This window comes from Microcebus murinus, chromosome 1, assembly GCF_040939455.1.
Source record: "Microcebus murinus isolate Inina chromosome 1, M.murinus_Inina_mat1.0, whole genome shotgun sequence".
Classification (NCBI taxonomy): domain Eukaryota; kingdom Metazoa; phylum Chordata; class Mammalia; order Primates; family Cheirogaleidae; genus Microcebus; species Microcebus murinus.
Genome location: NC_134104.1, coordinates 30,221,818 through 30,238,666, shown reverse-complemented (window position 1 = coordinate 30,238,666; position 16,849 = coordinate 30,221,818). Strand labels below are relative to the sequence as shown.

Sequence of the window (16,849 nt, the reverse complement as noted above, 5' to 3'; positions counted from 1 at the left end):
ACTACCATTCAGCCATAAAAAAGAATAAAATCCTGTCATTTGCAACAATACAGATGAACCTGGAGGGTATTATGTTAAATGAAATAGGTCAGGCACAGAAAAGCAAATACTGCATGATATCACTCATACTTGGAATTTTAAGATGTTGAGCTCGTAGAAGTAGAGAGTAGAAGTCAGTGGAGGATGGGGAGAGGAGAAAGGAATGGGAATGGGAAGAAGTTGGGCAATGAGTACAATGTTACAATTAGATAGGAGAATCTATTTGATCATCTAATGCACAGTAGGGTGAATATAATTATCAATAATGTGTTGTATATTTCAAAAAAGCTAGAAGAGAGGAATTTGGATGTTTTCACCACAAAGAACTGATAAATGTTTGAGTTAATAGATATGCTAATTTACCTGATTTGATCATCTTTATATAATCTATGTATCAAAACATCATGCTGTATTTTACAAATATGTACAATTACTATGTGTCAATTGAAAATAAAATGCTATATATAAAGAAAAAGAATATTTATTTTTTATAGAGCAAATACAAAAATTTTTCCTTTTGTTTCTTTTTCTTCTCATCCGTTTTCACTGTGTTGAATAAATTTTGAGTTCTTCCAAATTTTTGGTTAATTGGGTCTTTCCCAAAGTAACTGAACTCTCCAGGTTGGTAGTTCTTGCACAGGGTTTTTCTGTCACTAGATTTATGATTTTTCCAATTTTGAAAGTTATTTCATCTAATTCATGTTTTACATTCTTCATTCATTAAACAGGTAAAGCTTTGAGAAGTGCTGTATCTTCAACTGTGCACTGTTGAAGAGCGCTGTGAACAAAGTAGTTTTTTCACTTATTAAAATATCTTAATAAACAGGAATCCAGAACAAGTCTGGTCACTCTCACTGTAGCAGTTTTTTGTATTGCTGTCCCCATCACCTTCCCCACAATCCATCTGGCATGATCAGATGATTGAGCTATCTACGCTATGTGCCTTTGGTCACGTCCAGCTGTACTGTTCTGTTATGTGGCCCTTATCTGCTGGTTCTACTGATCTATTTTTGAGTTAACTAATTCTTTTTTTTTTGCCATCTCAAATCTACTCTTGAGTCCATGTGGTGAATTTTCTGTTTTGGTTATTGAACTTTTCAACTCTAGAATTTCCACTTGTTTCTTTTACATAATTTCTGCGTTTTAAATTGAGACTCCCCATCTGGTAACTCATTCTCACCATATTTTCTTCTAACTCTTTAAACATAGTTCTCTTTCCTTCTTTGCATTTATTTATAATAGCTTATCTGAAATCTTTGTTAGCTAAATTCAATATCTGGGTCCACTGAGAGAAGCTATTTTTCCTCTTGTATGGGATATGTTTTCCTGTTTCTTTGCATATCTTGTAATTTTATTGTTGAAAAATGAACATTTTATTTAATATATTTGGCCAACTTAGATTCAAGGTGTTTTTTTTTCCCCCTTCTTTAAGGATTATTTAGTTGCTGTGCTTTCTTGTTGTTGTTTTACTAATTTACCAGGATTTAATCTGAACAATCTTTCTACCTACAGTGTGGTGGGTGATAATGCCTCTACTTAGCTTTACTTTTTCTTAATTTTATATTTTAGCTTGGATTCTTAGGAGTAGCCTCTATATCTGCATGTCTTAATATTAATAGTTAGCTAATATTTGGTCAGAGGTTGTGCTCAAACACTTTGAGCCAGTTATCCTTTCAACTTCTGCCAACAAATCTGTATGTGGGTTGGAGAGCACATTTTTCTGGAACCTCTTATATCTTCCCTATGCATGTGAGCAGATTCCTGGTCAGCCAGAGTGTGGAGACTGTGGGCCTTCTCAGGTCTGCTCTGAACATGCACACAGTCAGCCAGCAATATGTAGACAGCCTATCAAACTCCTCTATGCTTTTGCCATTTTTAGGGTCTCCCTGTTCAATTTCTGCGTACATACTCATCTTTTAATGACTTCAACCAAGTCCAAAACCTCTGGTTTGCAGAGCTGTGGTTTTTCCTGATTTTTTTTTTTTTTTGCAAAATTTCTCCTTTTACACAAGAATATGATTTTTTTCTCCTTCTAGTCCAAATCAAATTAGCCCTCTCCAGCAGTGCAGCTGCTGGTTTTTATATTGAGCCACACCCTACTGGTACTATAGGCACTAACTGGGTTGGGAGGAGGATGACGGCAACCCCAGGCAAGAAAGTCACAGACTCTCTGTTCCTTCCCAAGGTTAGCAATTTTTCATGAATAAGTGTGTCTCGACTAATTGTTTGGTTTTTGGCTGGTTTTCATAGCCTGAAATGGTTGCTTTGACAACTGAATCAAGTTTTATAAACTTTCCGTGAGAGAAGATTTGCCAACTTCTTGCCAATGCTGGAAATCCCACTTATTTTGCTTTTGATCTAGTATCCAATTAAGGATGCCTTTGCTTGTCATATCTCTTTACTCCTCTTTGATTTATAGCAGTAACTTCACCATCCCAGCACGTTTTATCCTTTATGATATTGAAATTTTGGATAGAGGTTAATTTCAATTCCCCCCTTTTCCTCATCACTCCATTCGTCAAATACCTTTTCGGTTATTTTTTTTCCCAAAATAGTTCTATTCACTCTGTCCATTCCTATTGCCACCACTCTAATCTAAGTCACTGACACTCTTTTCTGGATCACAGCAATAATATTTTTCCCTACTTCCACTCATTCTGCCACAGAGTCCATTCTCCAAGCAATAGACAGAGTGACTTTTTTAAAAAAAATGGTGTAATATCTTCTGTATTTAGGTAGAATTCCCAAACAAGGGCAAAATTATATATGTTTTTAGCATCTTAATCATTTTTTATCTGTACAGTTCAGTAAAGCATATTCATTGTTGTAAAACAGATATTTAGAGTGACTTTTAAATTGTAACACAGGTATTATTTGTTCTTATACTTAATATTTTTTTATTTTTATGTGCAATAATTTTGAGTCCGTACTGACTTTACTTTTTCTGTCCTCAGAATAAGATACCATCCATAAGAAAACAAAAACAAAAACGAATAAGATCCAAACACATCATCATGCCTATAGGGCAGATATTACCTGGCTATAGACCACCTCTCATCACACCTTCTGTATATATTATACTAATTTGAACTAGTCTTTCATCTCTGTCAATTTGTCAAGCTTTGCACCACCTTAGAGCCTTTGCACATGCTGTTTCTTCTACTTTAAATATTTTCTTCTTTTTTTCACATGGCTGGCCCTTTTTCATTCTTCATGGATGAGCTTCAATGTCATCTCGTTAGAGAGAATTTTTCTTACAATACCATTTAATTTATTAATAATATTGTCCACTCCTTAATTACTTTTGGTTGCATTTTCCATGTCATTTATTCCATGATTCTTATTGTCATTGATCGCCAAATTGTTTATTTGTTTACTTATTTATCACTACCTCTTCTAGTCTATACACTCTATGAAAAATAAATCTGCTTTGTTTACTCAGCACTGGATCTCTAATTCTTTTAACAATGCCTAGTATATAGAAGCAGCTCCCTACTCCATTGTCCCAATAAGATATTAAGTGAAAGAGAAAATGTATCATTCTTAAATTGCATTGTTGAGACACATTAGATAAGGAAACTCACAAATACTTATGCTAAAATTAACAACTTGAATAAGTATGGACTTAATTTACCCTAGTGTTTTTCCACAGCATGTATATTTGGTGATAAAGTGGTTTTAGATGTTTATTTTGTACAAATAAGGTATTGAACCGGAATGGGTTAATAAAAGAACTTCAAAACAGAAAGCAGGAGTATGTTTTGTCTTTGTCTTTTATTCTCTTATTTGAACAAGTTGTATAATAATTTAAATTTTAAATTGTATGTTTAAAAATGGAGATAATATAGGCATTGTAACCTAGGAACATTGTTTTGAACTCAAGAGACTCATAAAATAGATGCATATCTTGTATTTCTACAAAGAAAATACATTTATGTCATACACTATATATGAAAAAAAAAAAAAGGCTATTTAATGTTATCCATCTTTTGGAAACCAAAACATAATAGCAGCACATCTCAGTAAATCTGCAATCTTAGTAATTCTGTCATTTTTTTCTAAAGAAAGTTTAGGCATTTTAATCAGTTTATCTCATCTCTTAAAAACTTTTTACCTAAATCTCTTTAAAATCTTGGTTTCTAAGATGAAAAAATATGAAGCTGCAACTTAGTGACTACTAATTCATCGAAATCTATAAATCAGAAAGAACAGAAAAATAATACATATCATTCCTAGAGCTTACAACTTCCATAAATAAAAATTTCATTTTCTGGTACTGACAACCTGAGTTTCTACCATGGTAGTAAGCCCTCATCATGTCACTTGCTCTTTATGGCTAAAGTAAATATTAAATCCCACATACTTGATAGATCTGTAGTGGTTCTCTTTTCCTCTTAGCTTTTGAAATGAAATAAGAGTTCAGTGAAATGGTGTACTACAAGTCTTTTGTTCAGATGCATACAGTATATCTTTGGATATACACAGCATATTCATTTCTACCAAATGTTTTATTGACCTTGGTGCTTGGGAGTGATGAAAAAAAAAAGAGTAGAAGCTGAAGTGCTGACATATTTACAGAGGGATTTAGAAAGTGTATAAAGTTTATTGAACACTATTACCAAGAACAACATTTAATTTGATTTATTTAATTTTTTTTTTTTTGCATTGTCACAACTAGGATAGGATTGATTAGGATCTGAAAACACATTCAGGTGCTTTTCACCAAGAAACATAATTAAAGTCTAAGAGACACTTAGGCTTGGGGATTTAATTCCAAGCAGTCCCTCTTTTGAAATTTGAACTTGGATCCCATCCAGGTTTTTCCCTGTCTCATTTTAAATCACTATTATATATTGCAGTAGCAGCCATGCAAATTAGCGCTTTCCTACATGTTTAGGGCACTCGACAGAGCCTGTGAGGATAAAATAAAATGGAATGGATTTCACCTTTTCTTTTTCTTATATTTAATTTTTGTTAATATATTCAGTGTACTGTGAGAGGGAGGGAAAAGCTGAGTTTATTTCTACATTGCAAGGGTCTATGTATTCTTAAATTAGTGAAACAGAAAACTAGAGCTAATTTCAAGAAAGGGAAAGAGAATACATAGGGCAATGGTGGGTGTATTACCAGGACTCTTTCTGTTATAGAAGACAGAAACTCAACTCAACAACCTTAGGCATAAAATGTAATTTATCGGTACATTTAATTTGGTAGTTCAGAAACTGGTGACTTCAGAGAGGCTTAGATCCAAAGTCTTGGGCCATTTAAGCTACCATAACAAAATACTTTAAACTGGGTAATTTATAAACAACAGAAATTTATTGATCACAATTGGGAGGTTGGAAAGTGCAAAGATCAAGGCTTCCGCAGATGAGATTCCACTGACTGATTCTGAAATTATTTATTGCATACCTATTATGTGCCAGACCTCTTATGAAGATTACATTCTACCTCAAATGGGCAGCAAATAAACAAATAAAACAGATAGCTATAACTTTGTGCTCTAATCTCCTTTTCCTTTCTCAAAATATAACTTCAGGCTACATCAGATAATCTTTGAGAGTCCTGCCAATTAAGAAGCATTACTTGTCTTTTATTTCTTCTGTTACAATCCCCAAGCCATTAGACATAGAAGGGAACCATGTGCCTAAACTGTGGACAGCCTCCAAACCTGAAAAAAGTAAAGAAATATTCTCCCCTAGAGCCTTGCTGGGCCCTTGATTTTAGCCCAGTAATACCAGTAGTACTCACTTCAGACTTGTGATCTACAAAACTGTAAAATGACAAATTTTATTTTGTTTTAAACCCAAAGTTGTGGTAATTTGTTACAGGAGCAATAGGAAACTAATACCCTCCTTTTGTGCTACTATTTCTGGCAGCATATGTATCTCTAATTCATGCCTTCTTCTCTCTTATATCTTCCTTATACCTTTTTCTTATCTCTCTCATGGAAAAGATTTTTCCCCAAGATGATTTACCCACGATAATTCTACCCTGCCCTTTCCTACACTGAGTTTGTGATCCTAAGGGAAAGAAATTCTTACTAAGCCTAGATACTTCATTTAAATTTTTTTTTTTACTTTTTAAAAAATTGTTTTAATTGACAAATAATAATTGTACATATTTCATTTAGAAATTAATGCCGAATATTAGGTATTATAAACATGTCTGTTTCATTCTTTTTTTGCTTCCAATTTTCCATATCTTTAGTGTGAATGCCTTCTGTTCTTGGTTTTAAAAATGTGTTCTTGATAGTACATAATATCATTCATTCAGGAAATATTTATTGAGCACTCACTATGTGGAGGGCATAATGTTTTGTGTTGCTATAGATTCCCGAATAAGAAATAGTGTCTAGATTGTAGAACTGATAGGAAAGTCATCCTCCTGTAACATATGAACCTGATTTGTGGGTTCTAATAAGCAAAATCTAGGCACTGGGACATCTGCTTTGAAGGCATTTGTTAGACATAGTTGTTATTTAGTAAGTATTAAAGTAATATGACAATGATATCCCTATTGCCCCAATTTGTTTAGGACTGTCTATACAAATTAAAATGTGATCTCATTCCATCTGTTAAAGAAACAAATATATTGCCTTCTAGGCTTCCCTATATTAGAAGAAAAATCAATACAAATAAACAATTTAATTCCTTTCCTGGTATCACAGTTTGTACTGAAAGTGTTTGCATACTATAAAATCTCATTTGCTCTACTTTTAAATCCTTGTAAAGCAAATATTACTTCTATTGCTTTGTTATAAATTTCTGAAGTCTATATTGTTTTCTTGCTACACATGATGAAAGATAAACCCATTTTTGAGTGATCAAGCAGTAGGTAGATTTTGAAAGAGCATGCACTGCTCATTTATCCATAGCTTTCCTAGTCTTCCAAAAGGAAGCATGATTTGGGGCTTGTTTTAAGTCAGTTTCACTATAAAACATTTGGCTCCTGTGTGTGTTTTAGAGCAGTTTTTTGAACACCTTGAAATCATTAGGGAGGGAGGGGTGGCAAAAAATGGAGCTTCAAAGGCCTTGCTCTACTGAAACAATACACTATGCTCACAGCTAACAAATCAACAGGGAAGACACTGTAGGCAAGGTCAAAGCTAAAAGTACGGTCACTTACTTTTTCAATGTTGTAGAGACTCATTTGCTGGCCCACAGCAATGCCTCATGCGGGCATAACTAAGAGAAAAAATAATGTAAAACATCATTTCCCTGAAGATGTCACTTATGGCTCAGTCAAATAAGAAAACATCTATGAGAAACAGAGTGATGTGATTGTCTGATGAGCGTTGTGAGTCTTGCCTGCAATCAACTCCATTCAGACGCTGAACTTTCAAGTCTTGAATGGGGCTGATTGCAGTCTCAGCACAAAACCTCCTTTTCCTATTACTTAATTAACAACATAAACATATATTTTCCCAAATTGAAATTTCCTAATTGCAACAAGAAAATTGCTCTCCTTGACCAGTGTCCATTTTTGAAGGATTTGATAATATGTCTCCTTTAATACTCTATATTTTTGCAAATGACGAAACAGTGATTACATGCAGGCTCTCTGGTATCAGATCTCCTGAGTTTATAAACCAAATTCCCACAATCAGTGCAATTTTGGCCAATTAATCTGAAAGTGCCTCCTTTTCTTCTTCTGTAAGGTGGAGCTAGCATTATCTACCACCTAACTAACCATACTCTTAGTTTTTGTGAGAATTATATGAGGGAGTACTTGGAAAAGTACTTGTCACATACTAGATAATAAATGCTAGCCATTTGTATTAGTCAGCATTCTCAAGAGAAACAGAACCAATGGGTGTGTGTGTGTGTATATGTGTACAGAGAGAGAGATTTATTTCAAGGAGTTGGCTCACATGATTACAGAGACTTGGTAAGCCCAAAATCTTCAGGGTAGGCCTGCAGGCTGTAGACTTAAGGAGGAACTACAGTAGGAGTTTGAAGGCAGTTGGCTGATAGAATTCCTTCTTGCTTGCAGGAGTCAGTCTTTGTCCTAGTAAGACCTTCGATAGGTTGGATAAGGCCCACCCACATTATGGAGGGAAATCTACTTTACACAAAGTTCACTGTTTTAAATGTTACTCTCACATGAAAAATATCTTAACAGAAATATCCAGAACAACGCTTGGCATATCTGGGAACCATGGGTTAGCAATTTGACATAGAAAATTAACCATCTGTTATGGACTGAAGATGTGTGTCCCCTTAAAATTTGTGTTGAAGGCCTAACAACCAGTGAGATGGTATTTGGAGACAGGTCTTTTGGGGAGGTAATTAGGGTTAGATGAGGTCATGAGGATAAGGCCCTCATGAGGGGATCAGTAGCTTTATAAGAAGAGGAAGAGAGAGACAAAAGATTATGTGAGGACACAATGAGAAGGCAGCCATCTACAATATAAGATGAAGATATTCACCAGATACTAAGCCTGCTGACACTTTGATTGTGGACTTCCAGTTTCCAGAACTATGAGAAATAAACGCTTGTTTAAGCTACCCAGTCCACGATATTTGGTTATGGTAGTCTGAGCTAAGTCACCACCACATCATTATTATCAGTATATAATCTCAAACTTAATGATACAATAGGAAAAAAAGTAAGATGGATTTACCAGAGAGGACCCAGACCTAAGCCTGTGTTCCCCCTGTCAGAGCCTTTGTCCTTAATCATGGGAGTCTGAATGAAAGGATTATGGTTTGAAGGGAATGAATTTCATAAATTTGATGCCATCTGGGGATAAAATAGATAAACTATTAATAAGGTATCATATGTCATATACCAATTAATAATAAAAGCTTTACCTCTGTAAAATCAAACTTCCGTGGCATTTTTCTATCCTCCCTACTAGATCAAAATTTCTGTCATAAATAGAAATACTAGTGGGAAGATTTATTTCTAAAAAGGTGTTTTTGAAATATATGTGCTTTTCTGGAAGAAGTAGACTAGGCCCTTAAATCACTTCTTTAGATCTCTTTATCCCTAACACATCAATCTGCAATTCTCTATCAGATTATTTCATCTATCTGTAAACATTTCCCATTATCCAACCTTTAGAGCATTTATTTCAATTTTTTTTTTCAGAGATTGAATTCATTCCTAGGAATGAGTGTAGCTGGAAAGCTATAGTGCCTTCTGTACAAGGTACTCTGAGCTGGGACGGGACTCATGGATGCTTTGGTCCCTGTTTCTTCTCATCAGAGTGTTTTCTGACCCTTTACTTTTAATGGTGATTTAGATGTCCCTAGGAACTACAGGTTGAGTCTATGGGGATTATCCAGGGCTCTGGCTCAAAAAAATTGCTTAGTGAGCAGATTGTTTCTACTGGCCTACAAGATATTTCTTCCCAAGATAGTGTGAGATTGGGCCATCAGAATAGGGATAACATGCTGAGTTTTGGTGACTAAAAATGTTTATATAGGGATCCCCCTAAAAAATCTTTACCAAGAGGGGGCCCTGCATATAATGACCTTCAAGATGGTCTTGAAAGAATAAGATTGGTTCTTTAAAAGTATGTCTACAGAAATGAGCATTTTCATCTACTGTTTGCAGGAACATATAGTGATTCAGATGTTATGGGAAGGTAAATTGGTAGTATTTGCCATGATTTCAAATTCACATCAATAGGTCTGGAAATACAACTTCTAAGAATTTATCTTAGAGACACATAAGTGTGTAAAGATTTATGTACATGAATGATTATTGTAGTATTAATTACAATTGCATAAAGTTGAAAAGGTCACATATATATATATTTGAGATAGGGTCTTGCTCTGTCATCCATGTTGAAATGTAGTGGCACTATCTTAGTTCACTGCAGCCTCAAACTCCTGGGCTCAAGTGATCTTCCTGCCTCAGCCTCCCAAGTAGGTGAGACTACAAGTATGTGGCACCACTTTCAGCTAATTTTTAAAAAAAATTTTGTAGAGTCAGCATCTTGCTATATTGCCCTGGATAGTCTCAAACTCCTGGGCTCAAGTGATCTTCCTGCCTTGCCCTCCCAAAGTGCTAAGATTGCAGGCACGAACCACCATGCCTGGTCTTAAATTTTTACATTTACTAGGAAATGTTAGGCATTTACTGAAACCAATGAGGCAGATAAATATGTACTGATAAAGTAAACATTTCAATTCACATTTTTAAATAAATAAGAAAAGCAAGTTGCTAAACCTCTGGAAAGATATTCAGCAAAATGATGAAGAGGTTACTTCCAGCAAGTGTGATTAGAAGTGAACAACAATGGGGAGCTTTATAAAATATTTTTACCCTACAATTCTAATAAATAAGAGTGGTCAAAAATGTGACTACATAAATGTATTGATCAAAACAAAGTTTCTCAATTCTTAATCAGGTCTGAAGTGAATTGGGACAGTTTAAAGAACATGATTGGATTTAAATCCTGGCTCTGTCACTTACAGTTGTGTAGCCTTGAACAACTCAAACTGTCCCTGTTGGTAAAATGATAGCAACACCTATTTCATAGACTTTCTGTGAGCATTGCATGAAAAAGAAATCAGTAATGTTTTTCTTTCTGATCCAGACCTGTAGTAGGCACCCTGACACCCATCCAAATATGTATGTCACAGAAACTTCTGAATCCAGACTGTAGCCGACTTGTTCGCTTATTTGTATAATCTCATTACTACTTCAGGTGCAATGCATTAAAGGCAAAATATTCTCTTTTTTCTTGAATAAAAATATCCTTGTCAAATTCTCTGCCTGTAAAAGACTCTGCTACTCTTCTAATACTGCAGATTTAAAACTATAGACTATTTTTGACTAATCTTTTTCCTTTATATTTTGGAAGCCATAAATAAGATTAAATAGGAATGTCTTTCCATCCTAATTGAAATGATAGATCTATCAAATGCTTGCTTTATTTGCAAATATTAGATTAGATTCTTAGGATAATAATAAGATTAAAACACAATGTATATTCATAAAAAGATGAATGTTAAAAGTATATTTCAAACAACTTATAGTATAATGTAATCAATGCTTTAATACAAGGTAAAAGAACATATAGTTACATAGGTAGCAAGTCAATAACTGCCTCCACAAATGATAGGAACGTTTTTGAAGTCAAAGGAGGAGAAAAATTAGGAGCCTGATCAACTCTGGCAAAAGCATAACAGCTTAAGTGATATGAAGTCTAAAATTTTACATTATTAAAATAGTAAAGATGAAAGATAAAATTTTTACTTTGCAAATTGAATAATTTGTAATAATTTAAGGGAGAAAACATAGGATTTTTTTTTTTTTTTGCCAAAAAGTAGCATTATGGATCTGAAAGGTTTTGCATGGATTTCAGAGTCATATATACCTTCAGGAATTTTTGCAATATTATCTCATAAGCCTGTTTAAAATAATTAATTTTTGGAGCCTCAATTTCCTCATATGTAAATTTGAGTGATTAACAGATATTATCCAATTGTTATGAGAATTATTAAAGCATATGAGATGTCTAGCCCTAACACTAAAACATAGGAGGCTCTCAAGAAAGAAAAACATTATTTTATTAACTTATTCACAAATTAGCCAATAAAGAAATAAAAAAAACATATCAGGCAATTGCTTGGTGAGAGAGATAGGACTGAGGACAAGATTTTTTTATTTTTTCCAAAGATGAAAAGTCTTCTTTGTGGTCAAGAGAATGAACCAAAGGACATACAGAAGAAAGACTGAACTACATATTCTGGATTAGTGCTGTTTAATAGAAAGAAAATGGAAGACACAAATGCAAGCCTCGTATGCAATTTTAAATTTATAGTAGCCACAGGAAAAATAAATAGAAGCAGTGAAATTAATTCTGATAATATAGTTTAACCCATGTATGTAAAATATTCCCATCTCGATATATTATGTAATTCATATGAAAGTAATATGATTTTAAAAATTATTGCTTGTAAAGCACTTTGCAGAGAACCTGGAGTGTAATAATAGCTTAATAAATCTAACTATTATTATAGTCTCCCTAAATAAATTGTAAGCTTTGTGAAAGTTAGTTTCTGCTCCCTTAATGTCTTCCTTAAGCACCCTTGCTTCTCAGTCTTTACCAGCATTCTCTGAGTTACTTCTGTCCTGAATTATTCTAACGGCTTCCTCACTGGTGGTCTTTCTGCCTCTATGTAGATCTTCTCCACACTAGCCTTAGATTTATCTCCCTAACCCCACTGTGATCATAGTCGTCAGCTTAAATCCTTTCGATAGCTCTCCATTTCTGCAAGAAAAACTATAAACTCCTTGTGGCTTTGACTTATGTTGTTTTCCTCTTAATTCTCCCAGTCTTTTCCCTGAATTCAGTGGGCAGAGCTGCTCTGTACTCCGCTGCTCCAGGGAAGGCACTTGGCATGGGTGAAAACATGGGTAGTTTGCGTGTATTCCTGGATTTGTTTGTGAAACGTTGAGTCTTTCAGGCAATTTCAAATCATTTTCAAATAAAGAAAGGAATTTGAAAGTATAACCAGAGTGTCTTAGAAAAGCCAGATTGAGAATGGAGCTCTTTTCTCAGAGTAGGAAGACTTTCCAGGGTGCAAGAGGAGAAGGAAGAGAGACTAGGGGTTCCAAGATGATAAAGAGCTGAGCCTGTCATCCTAGAATTGACCTGTAGACATGTCAAGATCCAAGAGAAGAGTGACTGTATGATGCCACTGGGGATATTTGACCCCAGGTTTCAAAATATCATTTCCTACAAATATGGACTTTTGCACGAAGAACGATATTTCTACATCCTCAGGAAAGCAGACTAATACCCTCCATGAACCAGACACTGCTCAACTTTATGTACTTCAATTCCTCAATATCTTATCTTTTATGCCACCACCTTTATTTCACATAAACCTTGCTATGCACAGAGAAAGATTAAACTGTAGTAGTTAATACCATGGTCTTTGGAGCCAAACCACTCCAGTTGAGATCATCTAGCTCTTTTACTCACAAATAGTATATGTTAGGTGAGTTATTATGTTTCTTTGGCCAAGTGATTATGCCTTTCTAAGCCTCAGTTTTCTCCTCTGTAAAATGGAGATAATAATAGTCTCTATCTCATAGAGTTGTAAGGATTAAATTCTTATTTTATATAAAGTACTTAGGATAATAGTTCTTGGTATGTTGAAAACATTATATAAGCATTGATTATTATTATTTTGCAAGTAATTTATTATGATATTATTTTATCAAAAGCTGAAAAAACAAACATTATTTGTTTCTGCTATGGTCTGAATGTTTATGTCCCCACCAAATTCATATGCTGAAATCCTAATATCTAAGGTGACTGTATTAGGGGATGGGACCTTTGTGAGGTGATTATGTCATGAGGCTGGAGCCTTCGTGAATGAGATTAGTGCCATTTTAGAATTTTCCAGGGGGGCTCATTAACTCCTTGCACCATGTGAGGACACAGCTGGAGTGCTTCATCTGTGAACCAAAAAGCAGGCCCTCACCAGACACAGAATCTGGCAGGGACCTGATCTTGGATTTCCAACCTCTGGAAGTGTAAGAGAAAGACTCTCTGCTGTTTATAAGCCACCTCGTTTATGGTATTTTGTTCTCTAACAGCTAGAACAGACTAAGGCAGTTTCTATGCCTATCCTCCCCAATAGTTCATAAAATACATGAAGTCAATGACTTCGGCATTATTATAAAACGTGTCACTACAATTATTTCATGTGTGATTGTTAAATGAATAAGTGAGGGTTATGTGGTCCCTCCCTTTGCATGCCTAGAACAATACCTCATAGAGTCTGACTCAGATCCTGTCTTCAGAAATGAAAACCTTTGTAGTATATAAGATGAGATATTGGGGGTGGGGGTGGTTGGTGTGGGTTGTGCTCCCATATCGGGTGCTGGGTATCTAGGGAGCAACATAAAGTTGTTGGATGCAGCAGACACCATAGCAGACACCATGGCTTGCCTTTCTGTCAACCACCCCCATTTCCTGCTTTCTAACAGACATCTTCTCTTGTTTAATTACCTTCCCTCCTCAGCAGAGCTACCTGCTACAGTGGACTGGAAGCTGGGGCACCAATCCCAACCTCGGGCAGTAAGTGAGACATAATTAGAATAAACCAGTCATGACTGTCCCATTCCCTTCCCTAGGGATGGGTTTGGGTATAAACCTGTAACACTTTCTTCCTCTTTCCTGGACATTGCTGTATTTGCACAAGATAACCTGATAATAAAGCAGCCATTTTGCAACCAGAAAGGAGCCAACATGTTCAATTCAGCTTAACTAATAATTGAAACTCTTTCCTAATGAAATGTTGTTGATCTTCTGAATTGTACAATCTGAAAAATGATTTTTAGGACTTCTACTTATAGGCAAATACAAATATTCCTTGGTTGTTTACATTGAGTCTAAGGGTGTTTTTTCTTTTTTTTGGTACCTTGCAGGAAAAATCATTATTAGCAATTAACAATACCATGAACCAAAGAAGAAAGACCTGTCAATCAGCCAAGAGGTTTTCATGTCACTACAAGGAATTATTAGGTTCCTGGCAAGAAGCTATTGAGGTAACTGTATTAAAACTATAATATCAGCTCTGTAATCATTTCTTAAATAAATGCTGCCTTTTATTTTCTATTGAGTCAACAACAACCATTTCTCCAGGAAAAAATTTAGAATATAGAATACAAAGTTGCACCCCTTCAAATGTGCATTTATTTATTTTACTAGAAATTAGAATCAAATTAGTGTTATAGACTGAATTGTGCTCCCTCTTCCCCAAATTCATATGTTGAAACCCTAATCCTAATCTGACTGCATAGGGAAATAGGGCCTTTAAGGAGGTAATTTAAGGTTAAATAAGGTCATAAGAATAGAGCCCCAATCTCATAAGACTGGAGTCCTTATAAAAAGAGAAAGAGACATCAGAGATGAGCACACACAGAGGAAAGATCAGGAGAGGACCACAGTGAGGAGGTGGCCATCTCCAGGTCAAGGAGAGAGGCCTCAGGAGGGACTTATATATCGGCACCTTGATCTTGGACTTCTGTCCTCCAGAACCGTAAGGAAATAAAACTCTGTTGTTTAAGCCACCCAGTCTGTAGTATTTTGTTATGACAGTCCTTGGAGCCTAATACAATTAGTTGTGCCATTTATTAATTTAGGTGCATTTTGTTTTCTGTGATCAAACTTCCTATTAATTTGATATTAAGCAGTAACTGCAATTCCCTTGTATAATGTTAAATTGAGGATGATGAATTACAAAGTAATGAAATGTTGAAATAATCCTCTTTAATAGGCAGGTATTTTTTTTTTTTTTTTTTGAGACAGAGTCTCACTTTGTTGCCCAGGCTAGAGTGAGTGCCGTGGCGTCAGCCTGGCTCACAGCAACCTCAATCTCCGGGGCTCAGCGATCCTACTGCCTCAGCCTCCCGAGTAGCTGGGACTACAGGCATGCACCACCATGCCCGGCTAATTTTTTGTATATATATTTTTAGTTGGTCAATTAATTTATTTTTTATTTTTGGTAGAGACGGGGTCTCGCTCAGGCTGGCTTCGAACTCCTAACCTTGAGCAATCCGCCCGCCTCGGCCTCCCAAAGTGCTAGGATTACAGGCGTGAGCCACCACGCCCGGCAATAGGCAGGTATTTTAATGTGCATTTTAAGTTTTTTCTTTTCTCAAATACTTCATTTGGTCACTTTAGGTTTTATAATTAAAGTGTAGCTTATAAAATTAATATTTTGTTTTTATGTAAATATTTTTTAAAATTATCACTGTTTAATAGTTAAAATAGGTTACAAAAAGATAGCATAATTTTATGTCATTCAATATATAATAGATTATGTATATCAAAATAATTGTATTAATGCAAGTTATACCTGAACATTGATATAAGTGATTATTTCATGTTCTTCATGCTTATATTTATTCTTCGAACATTAAAAAATGGATGTGTAGGCCGGGCGCGGTGTCTCACGCCTGTAATCCTAGCACTCTGGGAGGCCGAGGCGGGCGGATTGCTCGAGGTTGGGAGTTCGAAACCATCCTGAGCGAGACCCCGTCTCTACTAAAAATAGAAAGAAATTAATTGACCAACTAAAAATATATATACAAAAAACTAGCCGGGCATGGTGGCACATGCCTGTAGTCCCAGCTACTTGGGAGGCTGAGGCAGGAGGATCGTTTGAGCCCAGGAGTTTGAGGTTGCTGTGAGCTAGGCTGACGCCATGGCACTCACTCTAGCCTGGGCAACAAAAGTGAGACTCTGTCTCAAAAATAAATAAATAAATAAATAAATAAATAAATAAATAAATAAATAAAAAATGGATGTGTAAACCATGTGCAATATTTTTTAAGGGGGAAACCATTGTGGGAGTAGAAAATGTCATTTAGAAATGAATAGTGTGCTGTTTTTTATGCCCAGGAATTTATATAATACTCTTTGTTACATCTGGAAGTTAACTTGGGTAAGAGGCATAATGATTTGTTTCTGAGAGGGTTTGGAAATAATTCTGATATTTGTCTATTAGGGCAGTGCCTCTCAAATCGTCTATTACCTTGCACAGATTGGACGGCCTTCACTGCTGACAAACTATCCTTCATGACCTGGGACTTAATACTCAGTCCCTAGTATGCCAGTTATTTTTCTACTTCTTTCTTTCCCATTTGCTCAAGAAAATTTATATCAGAGACTGACCAAATTGTAGAAATGACTTTATTATTTTAAACTTAATTATTTCCTCATGATTATTTGCAAAGTTTGTTACTGTGTTATTCGTTACGAATTATGTATTGCATCTTTGGAATTTCATAGTGGAGATCTGCATTAGGAAATAAGCATTAGCAGTGTTTG

General features: G+C 35.2%; 1 pseudogene; it reads right to left on the bottom strand.

Annotated features, from left to right (window-relative positions):
• Positions 1–582: 582 nt before the first annotated feature.
• LOC105855907 (small ribosomal subunit protein uS17m-like) overlaps positions 583–16,849 on the bottom strand; it is a 55,350-nt pseudogene continuing 39,083 nt past the window's right edge.